The 16,130-nt window shown below is 39.8% G+C and overlaps 1 non-coding gene across 1 annotated transcript; it reads left to right on the plus strand.

The window, feature by feature from the left end:
- The first annotated feature begins 7,753 nt into the window (after positions 1-7,753).
- LOC145590306 (small nucleolar RNA R71) lies at positions 7,754-7,858 on the plus strand. The gene has a single exon (XR_014101938.1). It is a non-coding gene; the product is annotated as a small nucleolar RNA R71 (small nucleolar RNA).
- Positions 7,859-16,130: the final 8,272 nt, after the last annotated feature.

The raw sequence follows: 16,130 nt of genomic DNA on the forward strand, positions 1-16,130 counted from the left end.
CACAAGCAAATAAAAACACAAGGGAGGGACCAAAAAGGGGGGGAAACATGCATACCAAAGAGGGGACTAGTGGCCACTAGGGCCGACACCATCATCCCTAGGGGGGGTACGAGGGGGGCCATGAGGCTCCCACCCTCCGGTGTAACCGGGGGGAAACCCATAGTGACCTCTTAAAAGGTCAAGCTGAGAGGGGGTCAACTGGTCAAAGGGCTCGGGTTGCACACAAAGTGCGGGGTGATCGGGGTGAACATAGTGGTAGCTAGGGTCACCCCTATAGTCACTCCCACCCGAGACTCGGTAATCATAGTGACCGGACTCGTCGGGAAAGTTACGCCTAGGCACATCGGGGTTCTCAACACCCTGCCAGAAGGGGTACGTAGGGAGGTTGTCACCATTCCATGAAGCCACGGGCCCTTGTTGGGCCGATGTATAAGGATAGTTGATCGGAGGGGTGACCTCCCCCCTATGCACACTCAAATCATATAAGGCGTTAGTTTGAAAAGCATTATGTTGGTAGGAAGCGTACATACCTTGCATGCAAAGTTGCATGTTCTCTATTTGAGCTCTCATGCTCGCCATGTCTTGTTGGAAGTCGGGTTTGTTGTTGTTGTTGTTGTTGCCTTCTTATTCTCCCATGTTGTTGTTGTTGTTGTTCCTCTACTTCATCCTCCTCTTCTCCTTCAATTCCTATCTCCTCATCCTCCTCAAACACCTCCTCCAAATCCACCGCTACATTGTTGGGGAGGACACCCGAGTCCTTCCTCACCCACCAAGGGTGTTGAGCTCCCTCTCTTGTGTGGGAGGTGTACTCCGGCCTTGGGAGGAAACAATGGTGCTTGCGGGATACAAGGAGACTCCAAATTCCCTCGACCCCTTTGATACCCTTGATGAACTGCATTGTCTTGAGTTGCTTCTCATCAAGCAATATATCGCTCCCATCTCCTTTCCCTACTATGGTGCATGATCGCAACTTCTCCTCATGGCCACACTTTATGGCCAACCTAGTCACCATAGCTCCACAATGAATCTCCCCTCTCTTGCTTCCCGAGACAATGGCCTCGATGCATTGGGTGAAGATGAATCCCAAGTTAACTCTATGCCCAAAATCCGGCCTTGATGCAAGCCAAAGAATCCGAATTTCTTCTAAAGTTATCTTCCCCAAGTCTTGCTTGTTGAAGACCATGTACCCAAGTATACGGTGAAGCAATCTCAAAGCGGGGTGCATGATCTCACTAGCCAAAGAATACTTTGCATCAAAATCGTTGTTTCGGGAGATTTGTTTCCACCATCGTCGGGGGGTGTAGTCCGGGAGTTGGACATATTCGGGTAAGAGGATGTCGGCATTGGGGTTGAGGCCGAGGTATTCATTGAATTTGTGGAGGGACATTGTCTCTTTCTTGTTAAAGAGTTGGAAGGAAACGGAGATGTTGTTGTTTCCGGAGGTGTATTTCTCAAAAGAGGCGAGAAACTCTAGGGTGGGCTCTCGGTATGTGTTGTAGGCCCTTGAGACAAATTCATTTAGTCCAAGATTGTTGAAAAAGAACCAACAATCTTCATAAATGCCAAGTTGGGTAGTTATGGGTTGATGGTAGTGTTTGGTGGGAAGGAGTTTTCTTGATTGGAGGGCATCGAAGTTGGCTTTATGGTTTCTATTGGAGAATTTGGTTGGAGGCAAAGGTGGTGGGGGTTCCACATTTTGAGGGGTTTCTGAAGATGAACCTTGTGGCTCCTTTCCACTCTTTCTCTTCTTAGAGCTAGTTCCAACCTCCATTTTTTTCTTCTTCTCAAGAAATAACACAAATACCTTACTCCAAATCAACTAACCACCACAAGTAACACCAAGCAACCACCACAAGTATCACCAAGCAACCACCACAAGCAATATACTTCACAAGGCAACACAAATTAACCAAGAACACAACAAATATTTCCAACAAACAACTCACAAAAACAAATCAACCAAGAGTTAGAACAATACTAACAACAAAATTCACCAAATCAAACATGAAAAATCTCCCAACAAAAATCACAAAAATTAATCATGAAATTCATCCAAAATTGCATAAGAGTTCAATAAAAACTAGAAAGGAGAAGATTATACCAACAATGAAGCTAAGAATCACCTCTAACTAGCCTCCAAGAACATGAACTCCAATGGTGCTTCAAGGAGTAACAATGGTGGAAATTCAATTTTTTTGGATTTTTGATGATGGAGAATGAAAATTGTTGATGAATTTGATGTTTTGTGAAGGAATTTTGTGGAATTTGGGATGAATTTGATGATTTTGTTGGAGTTAGGGTTGGGGTTTTTGGGGTTTTTTAGAGAGAGAGTGAGTGAGAGAGTAAGTTTGATGCGAAAATTATGAAAGAAGGGGGGCTCGGCTGCTGTATTAATCTCGCGAAGTATGTTGTAGAACCCAGCGGGCCGCGCCCGCGGAAACAGGGCCGCGCCCGCGGGTCCTGAACAGCCGCGCCCGCGGCTCTGATGGCCGCGCCTTCTCCACGGGCGCGGCTAGGCATCTCCCGAAAGTTTTTAGCTTCTTGATCTTCCTGAGCCGCGCCCTCTCCTTCATAAGCCGCGCCCGTGGGTTCCTGGAGAGGGCTCTCCTTGGGCGCGGCTTCACACCTTCATTGCACATTGAATTGCTTTTCTTCTTCCTCTCTTAATTCGAACTTAGCTCAATAATCACCATCATATGGCCTCCAATTCCAAACCATACATGCACCATGGGGGCAAGTACCTACAAATAAAAATCAAAAACCATAAGACAAAAGACAAAACAACCAAACCGACCACAAGAAAGAAAAATAGAGAAGAAAAGAGTTAGGAACTCGGGTTGCCTCCCGAGAAGCGCTTCTTTATGAGGTCACTAGCTTGACCATGAGAAAAATTCATTCAAGGGGGTGGCTTAGGACCCAAAGGATCAAGCCTTAGACATTCGATTAGACCAACTTCTTCTTTGCAAAAATAATGCTTCAAACAATGACCATTGACCATGAACTTGTTCCCATCCGCATCTAACTCAAAAGAACCATAAGGAGTAGTCTTCGATACCACAAAAGGCCCCGACCACTTGGACTTGAGTTTACCCGGAAACAAGCGAAGCCTTGAGTTGAAGAGCAAAACCTTATCTCCAACCTTAAAGCTCTTGTTTCGAATATGTTGGTCATGCCACTTCTTGGTCTTCTCCTTATACATTCTTGAGCTCTCATAAGCATCATCCCTAAGCTCTTCAAGTTCATTGAGCTTCAACAATCTCTTCTCACCGGCCAAAGACAAATCCATATTGAGTTCTTTGATAGCCCACCAAGCTTTATACTCCAACTCAACCGGCAAGTGACAAGCCTTTCCATAGACCAACCTATAAGGGGTTGTGCCGATTGGAGTCTTGTACGCCGTCCTAAGAGCCCAAAGTGTGTCATCGAGCTTGAGAGACCAATCTTTCCTTGATTTGTTCACCATCCTCTCAAGTAGATTCTTGATTTCACGATTCGAGACCTCCACTTGGCCTTGAGTTTGAGGATGGTAAGGTAGACCAACCTTATGATGAACCCCATATTTCTTAAGAAGAGCCTCCAATTGCTTCTTGGCAAAATGAGAACCTCCATCACTAATTAAAACTCTTGGGACCCCAAATCTAGGAAAAATGATCTTCTTAAGAAGCTTAAGCACAACCTTGTGATCATTGGTAGGAGAGGGTATAGCTTCAATCCATTTTGTCACATAATCAGCCGCTACCAAGATATATAGGTCCCCACATGAAGAAACGAAAGGCCCCATAAAATCCACCCCCCAAACATCAAAGGGTTCAACTTCTAAAACACTTTGTTGGGGCATTTCGTCCCTCTTGGTAATGCCGCCACTTCTTTGACATCTATCACATTGCGCAACGAATTTGTGGGCGTCTCTATGCATTGTCGGCCACCACAATAAAGATTGAGAGATTTTTGCCACTGTTTTGTCAACACCACCATGTCCTCCACATAGTAGTGAGTGGCAGTGCTCAAGAACACCTTCAATTTCATGATCTGGAACACACTTCCGAAAAAGGCCATCTCCACATTGCTTGAATAAGTATGGGTCATTCCAAAAGTACCTCCTCACTTCCTTGAAAAACCTCTTCTTTTGTTGAGAAGAAAACTCCGGGGGAACGACTCCACAAGCAAGATAGTTGGCTATATCCGCGTACCAAGGGCTAGAAGTTGACACCATAGCCATGAGAGTCTCGAATCCTATCTCATCATTAATTGGTACATCCTCCTTGTTCTCAAAAGGTAGCCTAGACAAATGATCCGCAACATAGTTCTCCGCTCCCTTTTTGTCCCTCATTTCCATGTGAAAGTCTTGGAGAGAGAGAACCCAACAGATCAAGCGAGGCTTTGCTTCTTTCTTGGTCATGAGATATCGCACCGCGATGTGATCCGTGTACACAATAACCTTTGAGCATATAAGATAGGACCAAAACTTATCAAATGCAAACACCACCGCTAGCATCTCTTTCTCCGTTGTTGTATAATTCTTTTGAGCCTCATCGAGAGTCCTACTTGCATAGTAGATGACACATGATTTTCCTTCTTTCTTTTGACCAAGAACGACACCTACTGCAAAATCACTAGCATCGCACATTAGCTCAAAAGGCAAGCTCCAATCCGGAGCTTGCACAACGGGAGAAGAAATGAGAGCTTCCTTGAGCTTATGAAATGCCTCAAGGCAAGCCTCATTGAAGCTAAAAACAACATCCTTTTTGAGTAATTCGGTCAAAGGTTTGGCGATTGATGAAAAATCTTTGATAAACCTCCGGTAAAAACCGGCATGCCCAAGAAAAGCTCGTACTCCCGTGATAGAAGTAGGAGGGGGCAACTTTTCAATCACCGAAACTTTGGCCGGATCAACTTCAATGCCATTTTTTGAAACCTTATGGCCGAGGACAATGCCCTCCTCGTTTTCCCAATTTAAAATCAAACTCGTCTCTTGACAACTTTTTCAAAACTTTTTCAAGGTTAAAAAGACAAGTGTCAAAAGACGAGGCACCAACACTAAAATCGTCCATGAAAACTTCAATTTCTTTTTCAAGCATTTCGGAGAAAATGGAGGTCATGCATCTTTGAAAAGTAGAGGGAGTATTGCATAATCCGAATGGCATTCTTCGGTATGCAAATGTCCCATATGGACATGTGAAAGTAGTTTTCTCTTGATCACTTGGATGGATAGGGATTTGGAAAAATCCGGAGTACCCATCCAAGAAAAAAAAGAAAGCATGGTGAGAAAGTCTTTCAAGCATTTGGTCCATGAAAGGGAGAGGAAAATGATCTTTCTTTGTATTTTTGTTCAATCTCCTATAATCAATACACATTCTCCACCCAGTCACCGTCCGGGTGGAGATTTCCTCTCCCCTTTCATCCTTGATTATGGTCATTCCACCCTTCTTTGGGACTACATGAACCGGGCTACCCCACTTGCTATCGGAGATAGCATAGATGATGCCCGCCTCACGTAGTTTCAAAATTTCTTTCTTGACAACCTCTTGGAGGTTGGGGTTCAACCTCCTTTGAGGTTCAATGGAGGTGAAATGATCATCTTCAAGATGAATACGATGCATGCATAAAGAAGGGCTAATACCCTTGATATCATCAATGCTATACCCTATCACATCTTTATATTTTCTCAAAACATCAAGCAACTTTTCCAAATCAAGTCCATCAAGGGTAGCATTGACAATAATGGGGTATTTTTCCTCCTTATCAAGATAAGCATATTTCAAAGAAGGGGGAAGGGGCTTGAGTTCTACCTTGGGAGGAGGCTTAGAACTCTCCTCCAATTTCTCCTCCCTTGATTCAAGCTCAATCTCGCCTTGTTGTTAAACTTCCTCTTTTGAGGATTCCTCCTTTGCCATGACAAATTCTTTGGCCTCTTGAGAGTGGAACTCCTCTTTGCATGTAAGAGCTTCCATCATTGGATCTTAAGGCTTTATCATGACTCTCCCTAAGCGGTCCAACTCCTCATTCACAACATCAACCCTATAGCACTTTTCAACCATGGGGGTCTTGAGCAACTTAGAAAATTCGAAAACTATCTTCTCATCGGCCACTTCACATGTGATGGTATTGTTCTTGCAATTTATGACCGCCCCCAAAGTTTTAAGAGCTTCACGACCCAAGATCAACGGAGTGTCCACATCCTCCTCCATGTCCATCACTACAAAGTCACAAGGCACATAGATGTTTCCCACTTGAATTGGAACATCCTCAAGTTCTCCACAAGGCAATTTTACCGACCGATCGGCTAATTGAATTGTCTTCCTTGTAGGGATAATCTCAATATTGAGTTTTTGAGCAATGGATAGAGGGATTAGACTAACACTCGCTCCAAGATCGGCCAATGCACCCCTAGCTTCCATGTTCCCAATTTTCACCGGCAAAGTGAAACTCCCCGGGTCTTTTTCCTTCTTGGGCATCTTATGTTGGACAAGAGCACTCACTTGATGTGGAAGGGTGATAAGCTCATCATTGAGCTTCCTTTTGTTGGTGAGGATTTCCTTGAGGAACTTAGAGTAAGATGGCATTTGTGTCACAACTTCAATAAATGGGAGATTAATGTGCAAATTCTTCATCACACTAAGGAACTTTGCAAACTTGTCATTCAATTTCCTCTCCGCAAGTCTACTTGGAAAAGGAACCGGTCCATCAAGGTTCCTAGTCTCACTAGGAATTGAAGTTGTCTTCTCATTGTCAAGCTTCTTCTTCTCCGAACTTCCTTCTACCTCATCAACCTTTTCCTTCTCACCTCTCTTGTCTTCATTCACACTCTCTTCTCCTCCCTTCTTTTCCTCACTATCCCCCTCATTTGGACCGTCATAGGAAGTTCCCGACCTCAATGTGATTGCCTTGCATGTATCGGGTTTTTGGTTATGAGAAGGGTTAGGTTGTGGTTGTCCGGGTAGAGTAGATGGTGAATTGAAAGGAGTTCTCTCGGCCAATTGAGCTAGTTGTGAATCAACCATCTTGTTGTGAGCTCTTATTTCTTGCATTTGTTGCCCAAAGGTTTGCATTTGTGAATGCATGGCTTGAAGGAGTTGAGTTGGTGTTGGCTCCGCTTGAGGTGCTTGTTCTTGATTTCTTTGAGGCACTTGGGCTTGATTGTTGTATTGGTGTTGGTTGTTGTATTGGTTGTTCCTTGGGTAGCTCCCTCTTGGGTTTTGGTTTTGAGATGGAGGTGGATTTTGGTATTGGGGGTTGGAATTGTAAGAAGGTTGAGCTTGTTGGCTCCATTGTTGAGGTTGAGATGTAAACTCGGGTGGTGGTTGTCTCCAAGCTACTCCACCGCCGCCTCCTCTAAAACCATCTTGCCTTGTGTTGTATGCCGCTACATGCTCGGGGCTCAAACCTCCACAATAGGATGTATCATGGTTCGTTCCTCCACAATTTTGACAAGAGAAAGAATTAACTTGAGAAGAGCTCGCTTCACCACTTGAACTTGCATTTACACTCGTGTTCAACTTGGAAAGCCCTTTTGTGAGTTGCTCAATTTGATGTTGTAATTGATCAACCTTCTCCAATTCATAAATTCCACCTTTCTTTGGTGCATTCCTTCTTCTACCACCCCAAGAGTAATTCTTTGCTACCTCCTCGATTGTTGCTTCCACTTGATTTTGGGGGATCTTGATCAATTGTCCACCCGCCCCCGCATCCAAGTTAGCTCTAGACATAGGCTCCAATCCATCATAGAAAAACCTCATGAGCAAACTTTGATTGTATTCGTGATGAGGACACGCTTGTACCAACTCTTTGAACCTCTCCCAAGCTTCACTAAGACTCTCATCCGTTTCTTGTTCAAATGATGCAATCTTCCTTCTCCTTTCGGCGGTCTTTTCCTCGGAAATGAACCTCTTCAAGAATGCCTTGACTACCTCCCTCCATGTCGTGAGAGAGTTAGGCTTCACTTGCTTCAACCACTTCTTTGCTCTACCCGAAAGAGATTGTCGAAATAGATGCATTCGGATGTACTCTTGAGAAACTTGATTGGTTTGTATCATGGCACATAGCTCAAGGAATCTATCAAGGTGCTCTATGGGGTCTTCACTTGGAGAACCCGAAAATTGTTCCGATTGGACCATTCTAGTATATTGGGGATGAATTGTGAAGTTGGTTTCCGTGACGGGTAGCAAAATCCCTCCCGTGAGCTCATAATCCTCCGGATTTCCGAACTCATGAAACAACACATCATCTTCTTGTCCCGCCATTGACTCACTTTGCGAACTTGAAGAGTAAGAATCACTCCCACTATCAACTATAGCACCAAGACCTCTTCCTTCTTCTTAAAAGCCTACAGACTTGCCTTAGAGTTCGGTTGATCTCTTGGTCAATTTGATGTGTGGGTGGTCCTTGAGATCTTCTAAGCATTCACCAAAGCTAAGCAAACAATTAGCAATGACAAGTATGATAGAATAAACAAAACAAAAAGAAAAGCAATTAAAATTACTCTAACAAAAGCAAAAATAGACACTAAACAAGCCACCTCCCCGGCAACGGCGCCAAAATTTGATAGGGATAAGATAGGTCGTTAAGCTACTACCCTAATCAAATTAATCATTTATAATCCTAGACTACCCTAATACAAGTATAGGGGTACGTAAAGGGTCGAACCACTAAGGAAGCACACTCGTTCAACATCAAAATCACTAAGCAAGAGTAAGAAGGGAAATGTTTTTGTTGATTCTTGGATTAAGCACTAAGACTACAAATAAGCAAAGATAGAGATGAATAAACTCAAGAGAAAACAACGCTAGGGATACGGGGGTGTCAAACATGATTAGAAATAGGGGAACAATGATAGCTATCATGAAGAACATGCCAAAGAACACAAGATTCTACCTAAACAATTCATTCTTATGCAATCATCAAGGCAAATCAATGGAAGAGGTCTATACTAAATTGGATCATTCGCATGCATCCTGTTAGTTACAAGCAAAACAAGAGAATAAAGAAGCACAATCCATAAAGCTCCACTTTAACAACTCATTCTCATGCAATCATTAAAATAGAGGTGATCTTAATCTAGTTCAAATCATTTTCATGCATTTAAACTAGAGAACAATCAAATAAAGTGCAACAATAATCTCAAGCTATCAAAAATCATATCTTCCATCAATATAAGGCATGTATTCAATCCAACCATCATCATTCATCCAATATTCAACACATATTTTCCACCCCCTTCCCCTAGCTAAGAAATTAGCCTAGAGAAGGGAGAACAAACATTATAGCAAGATTAGAAATAGACTCAAGAAACACAAAACAAAACATGATTAAGAACTATAAAAATAGTAATAACTAGATGAAATAATAGATTAATAGAAGTAAGCAACTAAGAGGCAAATAAATAAAATAAAGAGAAAGGATAAGAGAATACTAAAGAGGAGATTAATGAAAGAGGAAAGCTTGAAAGGTTGCTAGATTGAAGATTAAACTTGATCAAAGTTGAATACAATAGAGGAAACTTGAGTCATAATCCACTTTCTCTCTCTAAGATTAGGGCTAATTGTTCATAAGATAAAAGATGATTACAAACTTGAATGAGGGAACTATTTATATGCATCATAAAAGACGGGAATAAAACACCAAGGAGAGCCCTCTAGCCATCAGCCGCGCCCTCTCCAATGTGGGTACGGAGTTGCTTAGCCCAGCAAACCGCGCCCGCGGCTCCTACGCCCGCGCCCGCGGCTGAAGAAAGGAGAGGCCTCTCCTGCTGAGGAGAGGCCGCGGCAAGACATCAGGGGAGCTGCCAGCCTCGAGTAGCCGCGCCCGCGGCTCCAGGTGCCGCGCCCGCGGGCCAGTGAGGAGAGCCCTCTTCTGGGGCGCGGCGCAGCATCTCCCGAAAGTTGAGGCATCTTCAAGCTTGAACAACCGCGCCCGCGGCCTCTGACTCCGCGCCCGCGGCTTCTCCATTGCCATTGTGCCATCCTTGAGCATCATATTTCCTTTCCATAGCTCGTCATGCATCCAAAGGTTCATCCAAACGGGCCAAAAACCTACAAAACAACAAAGAAACACTAGAAAAAAAACCAACAAAAAGGGGAAAAAGGAAAGGAAACACGAGAAAGGAAAGGAGAAGGAAAAACTAAGGTAAAAATGCTTAAAAAGGCTCAAACAAGTGCAAATAAGGGGAGAATCCTTTGAGAAAAAGGATGGAAAAGTGGCATAAATGCCACTCATCAACCTCTTCCTCCACCTCCTCCAACAGAAATTGATCCGGACGTAGTACAATTAAGGGTGAACCAGATCCTCTTGAGAGGAAACGTGTCCCTAATACATCCTTGTCAAAGTTGTCAATATCTTCACCTAAGCCCCTTCTATTAATCTTGCCTCATTTGCGCTACTCATCGGATCAAGGTAGTTGTAAATCTCAGTTTTTGGAGGGAGTAGGACGAGAGAGAGAGAGAGAAAGAGGGGTGAGAAAGTGATTGATTATACATTAAAAATATCCACTTTAAAAACTTTATTATTAACATTAGTTTATTTAACCCATTTTAAACGATTGATTATACATTAAACATTATTATTATTAGGCAAAAGCTAATGAATGCCCCAGGGGCATTGGATAAGCTAGCTAAAAGTAGAAAGATTAAACTAAAATTAACATTAATTACACCGATCGACGCGTGATTTTGTCATGCTTTCCCAAATTAATACCACTTGAGAGAGAGAGCAAGAGAGAGAGGGAGATCACTTATGAAAGATCATTTGAGAGAGACCCCTTAAGAAAGATTACTTAACAAAAAGAGACACCATAAGAAAAATTACTTAAGAAAATTTAGATAAATTAGCTTAGGAAAAATAGCTACGAAGTACTAGAGAGAGAGATAGAGAGAGACCATTTAAGAAAATTTAGGCCAATTCAATTAGGAAAATGCAATTAGCTTAGGCAAAAGGCTTACTAAAATGTTACAGAGAGATACCACTTAAGAAGGATTACTTAACAATTTAGAGTTCTCTTAAATTTTACTCTCCATTGTAAATTTTGAAGGGGCTTCCATCAGATTTCACTAGTGGAAAGCCCCAATCGTTTGTTTCTTTTAAGTTTCTTTTAATTCTTAGGTTATAATAATGTCTCCCTCGAAAGAAAGAGTTTATCTCCTTTGAAAAACAAGGTTTTTTCAAATTCTCCTTCGAAAGAAAAGGTTTTTCGAACTCCTTCAAAAGACAAGGTGTTATTTACGTTTGATAGGGTCTCCAGTTTTATGGGGCTACGATTGATTATTGCTCGAATTCGGGTTACAAATTATCACAAGAAATTTTTTCCTCACAAAATATTGAAGCATCGACGGATCCACTCAAAAGTTGTATGAGACAACGAATCGAGAATATGTCGAATTGTTATATCTATGTATTTGGATTCTTAGCACTTCTCCAATTAATTCTTGTTTGATTTTGTTAAATCTGTTTTCATTATCGTTATTTATCAATTGTAGATGTCGTATGACTTTAATCAATGAAATTTAGTGTCCTTTTGGACTTCTTTCAAAAAATAAAAAAGAGAATTTAGAGTTATTAACTTAAAAAACTCAGAGCTTAGCTTAGGAGAGACGGAGAGATAAAGTACTTAAGAAATAACACTTAAAGAAATTCAGGGCAATTAAGCTTAAGAGAGAGAGATAGTACTAAAGAAAGATCACTTAAGAAAATCAGGTTTATTATCTTGAAGGGGGAAGAGCACTTAAATTTCACTTAAGAAAATTAGGGCAATTAGCTAAAAAGAAAGAGATCAGAGAGAGACCACTTAAGAAGATCACTTAAGAAAGTTAGAGAAATTAGCGTAGGAAACACAAAATAAGTTTACAAAAAACACTTACTAAATTGCGAGAGATAAAGAGAGACCACATAAGAAAGATCACTTTAAAAAATTATGACAATTAGCTTAAGAGAGAGAAAGGAGAAACCACTTAAGAAAATCGGGTCAATTGGCTTTAGAGAAAGAGACCAATTAAAAAAGATCACATAAAAAACACGTCAATTAACTTTGGGCAATTAGCACTTAAGAAAGATCACTTAAGAAAATCATGACAATTAGCTTAAGAGAGAAAGCACTTAAGAAATATCACATAGAAAATTTGGGCAATTAGCTTAGAAGAAAGAGAGAGAGAGACCACTTAAGAAAGTTAGGGAAATTAGTTTAGGAAAATAAAACAAGTTTACGAAAAACACCTACTAAATTGCGAGAGAAAAAGACAGGCCACATAAGAAAGATCACTTAAGAAGATCGTTACAATTAGCTTAAGAGTGAGAAGGATAAACCACTTAAGAAAGATCACTTAGGAATTCGGGTCGATTGGCTTTAGAGAAAGAGACTAATTAAAAAAAATACATAAAAAAAATCACATCAATTAGCTTTGAAGAAAGTGAAAGAGACCACTTAAGAAATATCAGTTAAGATAATGAGGGCAATTAGCTTAGGAAAACACATTTAGCTTAGGAAAAGGCTTACTAAAATGCTTTAGAGAGAGAGAGAGAGAGGCAACTTAAGAAAATTAGGGCAATCTTAGGAAAAACACAATTAGCTTAAGAAGAAACTTACTAAAATGAGAGAGAAAGAGAGAGAGAGAGAGAGAGAGAGAGAGAGAGAGAGAGGGAGAAAGGCCACTTAAGAAAATTAGGGCAATCAATTAGGAAAACACAATTAGCTTAAGAAGAGACTTACTAAAATGCTATAGAGAGAGTAAGAAAGAGGGAAGGGAAGAAAGAGAAGGAGGGAGAGAGAAATATCACTAAACATTGAAAATCGAGCAATTAGCTTAGGAAAAGGCTTACTAAAATGTTGGACCACTTAAGCTAATTTCGTTTTGTTAAGCTAATTTATGAAGAAAGATCACTAGAGAGAGAGATCACTTACGAAAGATCACTTGAGAGGGAGAGAGAGAGAGAGAGATCACATACAAAAGATCACTTGTGAGAGAGAGAAAGACCACTAAAGAAAGATCATTTGAGAGAGACTACTTTAAAAAGATCACTTAACAAAAAAAGGGAGACTACTTAAAAAAATCAGTTAAGAAAATAAGAGAAATTAGCTTTGGAAGAGTTACTGAAATGTTAAAAAGAGAGAGAGACCACTTTAAAAAGATCATTTAAGAATAAAAATCACTCAAGAAAAAGAAAATTTCTCAAGAAGAAAGATCACTTAAGAAAAATCACTTAAAAAGAAAAGTCACTTAAGAAAATCAAGAGACCACTTAAGAAAATCTAGGCAATTAGCTTAGGAGATAAATTAAGGAAATTAGCTTAAGAAAGGGAGAGAAAGAAAGAGTGAATGAGAGAGACCACTTAAGAAATACCACCTAAGAAAATTAGGGCAATTAACTTAGGAAAAAGGCTTACTAAAATACGAGAGAAAAAGAGAGACAACACAAGAAAGATCACTTAAGAAAATCATGGCAATCATCTTAAGAGAGAAAAAGAGTAAGAGGTCACTTAAGAAAAATCACTTATGAAAATAGGATCAATTGGATTTGGAGAGATGAAAGACTAATTAAGAAAGATCACATAAAAAAAAAAAAAAAAAAAAAAAAAAAAATCAAGGCAATTAGCTTAGAATAAAGAAAGAAATATCACTTACGAAAATCTATGCAATTAGCTTAGGAAAACACAATTAGCTTAGGAAAAGGCTTACGCTAAAATGCAAGAAAGAGGGAAAGAGTGAGAGAGACCACTAAAGAAAGATAACTTAAGAAAATCGGGCCAATCAGCTTAGAAAAACACAATTAGCTTAGAGAGAGATAGAGAGAGAGATAGAGAGAGAGAGAGAGAGAGAGAGAAATAAAGAGAAAGAGAGAGAGAGAGAGAGAGAGAGAGAGAGAGAGAGAGAGAGACCACTTAAGAAAGATCATTTGAGAGAAACCAATTAAAAAAGATCATTTAACAAAAATAGAGATACCAATTAAGAAAGATCACTTAAGAAAATAAGAGAAATTAGCTTAGGAAAAAAGAGTTACTAAATCTTAGAGAGATAGAGAGAGCGATAAGGAGAGCAGTTAATAAAGATCACTTAAGAAGAAATACGACCACTCAAGAAAAAAGAAAGATCACTAAAAAAAAAGATCAATTAAGAAGAAAGAACAATTAAGAAGAAAGATCACTTAAGAAGAAAGGTAACTTAAGAAAAGAAAGATCCCCTAAGAAAATCAATAGACTACTTAAGAAAGATCACTTAAGGCAAGGCAATTAGCTTAAATTAGGGAAAAAGTGAGAAAGAGACCACTAAAGAAAGATCACTTAAGAAAAAAGATCATTTAAGAAAATCGGGGAAATTATCTTAGGAAGAAGAGAGAGAGAGACCACTTACCAAATTTCACTTAAGAAAAATCAAGGCAATCAAATTAGGAGAGTGAGAGAGATCACTTAAGAAGGCTCACTTAAAAAATCAAGGCAATTAGCTTAGGAGAAAGATAGAGAGACCACTTATGAAAGATCGCTAAAGAAAGTCGGGGCAATTAGCTAAGGAAAAAGGCTTAACAAAATGCATGCGAAATAGAGAGAGAGAGAGAAAGAGAGAGAGAGAGAGAGAGAGAGAGAGAGAGAGAGAGAGGGGGGGGGGGGGGCTGGGGGGGTGAGAGAGAGAGAGGCCACTTTAAAAATCACTTAAGAAAATCATGGAAAAAGCTTAGGAGAGAGAGAGACCACTTAAGAAAGATTATTTAAGAAACTCAAGTCAATTAGTTAATGAGAGAGAGATAGATAGATAGATAGATAGATAGATAGAGAGAGAGAGAGAGAGAGAGAGAGATGGCACTTATGAAAGATCACTTAAGAAACTTAGGGAAATTAGCTTTAGAGGAAGAAAGATCACTTAAGGGAAATACGACAATTAGCTTAGGAAAATAGAGGGTACACAACAACAATGACAAGTGATAAACGGATAAGGGGAAGCTAACATGAATTGACTTTATAATATCAACAAAACCATTAAAAAAAATTGGATATAAATTTAATTAATTAATACTTTTAATATCAGCAAAACCACAAAAAAAAAAAAAAAAAAAAATTATTCATACTAATATATTTTTTAAAGAAGTTATATATTTCCCAAGACATATTACTATTTTCCAATTATATTTTTTAAAGTTGTATATTTTATAAAGTAAAATATAGCAATAATAAAAAACAAAATAACAATAACTACACTGATTAATAGCATACATGCACTTACGCTACATAATATCCACACCCGATTTTACCATATTGGGCTATCAACACCTACATCAATGCATCATCCTTCTCATCATCTTCAGAACCAACCTTTCTAGGCTTATTCCATGAAAACATTCTTGTCAAAATTATCAATATCTTCACCTAAGCCCCTACTATCAATCTAACCTCATTTACACTATTCATCATATGAAAGAAATTGAAAATCTCACTCCTTCCAAGTTGAAGAATTTGGTTTCCCCTAAGAGTCCTGTTTCTCATTGTCCTTTCCAAACTTGGTCCCTTCAGAAACCCCAACCAGATGAGTTTCTAGACTGCTTAGACTTATCGAAACCCCATGGATCAGCACTTAGTGCAAACTTCTTTAGAGTTGAATCACTTAACTGTCCCCATGAAAACTAAGACTTTCCCTCTCCTTTTTTAGCATCTCAGTTACTCAGGCCGTCTTCTACAGAGGCCCTATCCAATATACAGTCACCAGCATTTTCAGCAGTACTCTTTGGTTGTCCACTAAAGGATTTTGCATAGTTCTCTTTCTTCTGAAAGTCCGAACTTCCGCATCCACCAGCTCCACTTTCTTTCTTTCGTAATTACAATTTTCAATTAGAGTATATTTACATTGTCATACATTCAAAATCAATATAGAAATAGGAAAAAAAACAAAAAAAAAAAAAAAGAAAAGAAAAACACTCTACACCGATTAATAGCATACACACACTTACGTTCCAAAATATCCACACCCGATAATATCATTTTGGCGCGCGATTGCTCGACTAGTTAAATAAAAAGTAAAAAGGATGGAGCTCTTATTTTTCTCTCTCCCTCTGATATGTTCTGTTCCTCATAATTCACCACTAACACTAACACTAACACTAACAATAACCAGGGTAGTGTAGTGTAGGGTTGGGTTGGGTTTCGAACTTCGGCGGTCAACC

Source organism: Chenopodium album, chromosome 17, assembly GCF_948465745.1.
Source record: "Chenopodium album chromosome 17, dcCheAlbu1.1, whole genome shotgun sequence".
NCBI classification, from domain to species: domain Eukaryota; kingdom Viridiplantae; phylum Streptophyta; class Magnoliopsida; order Caryophyllales; family Amaranthaceae; genus Chenopodium; species Chenopodium album.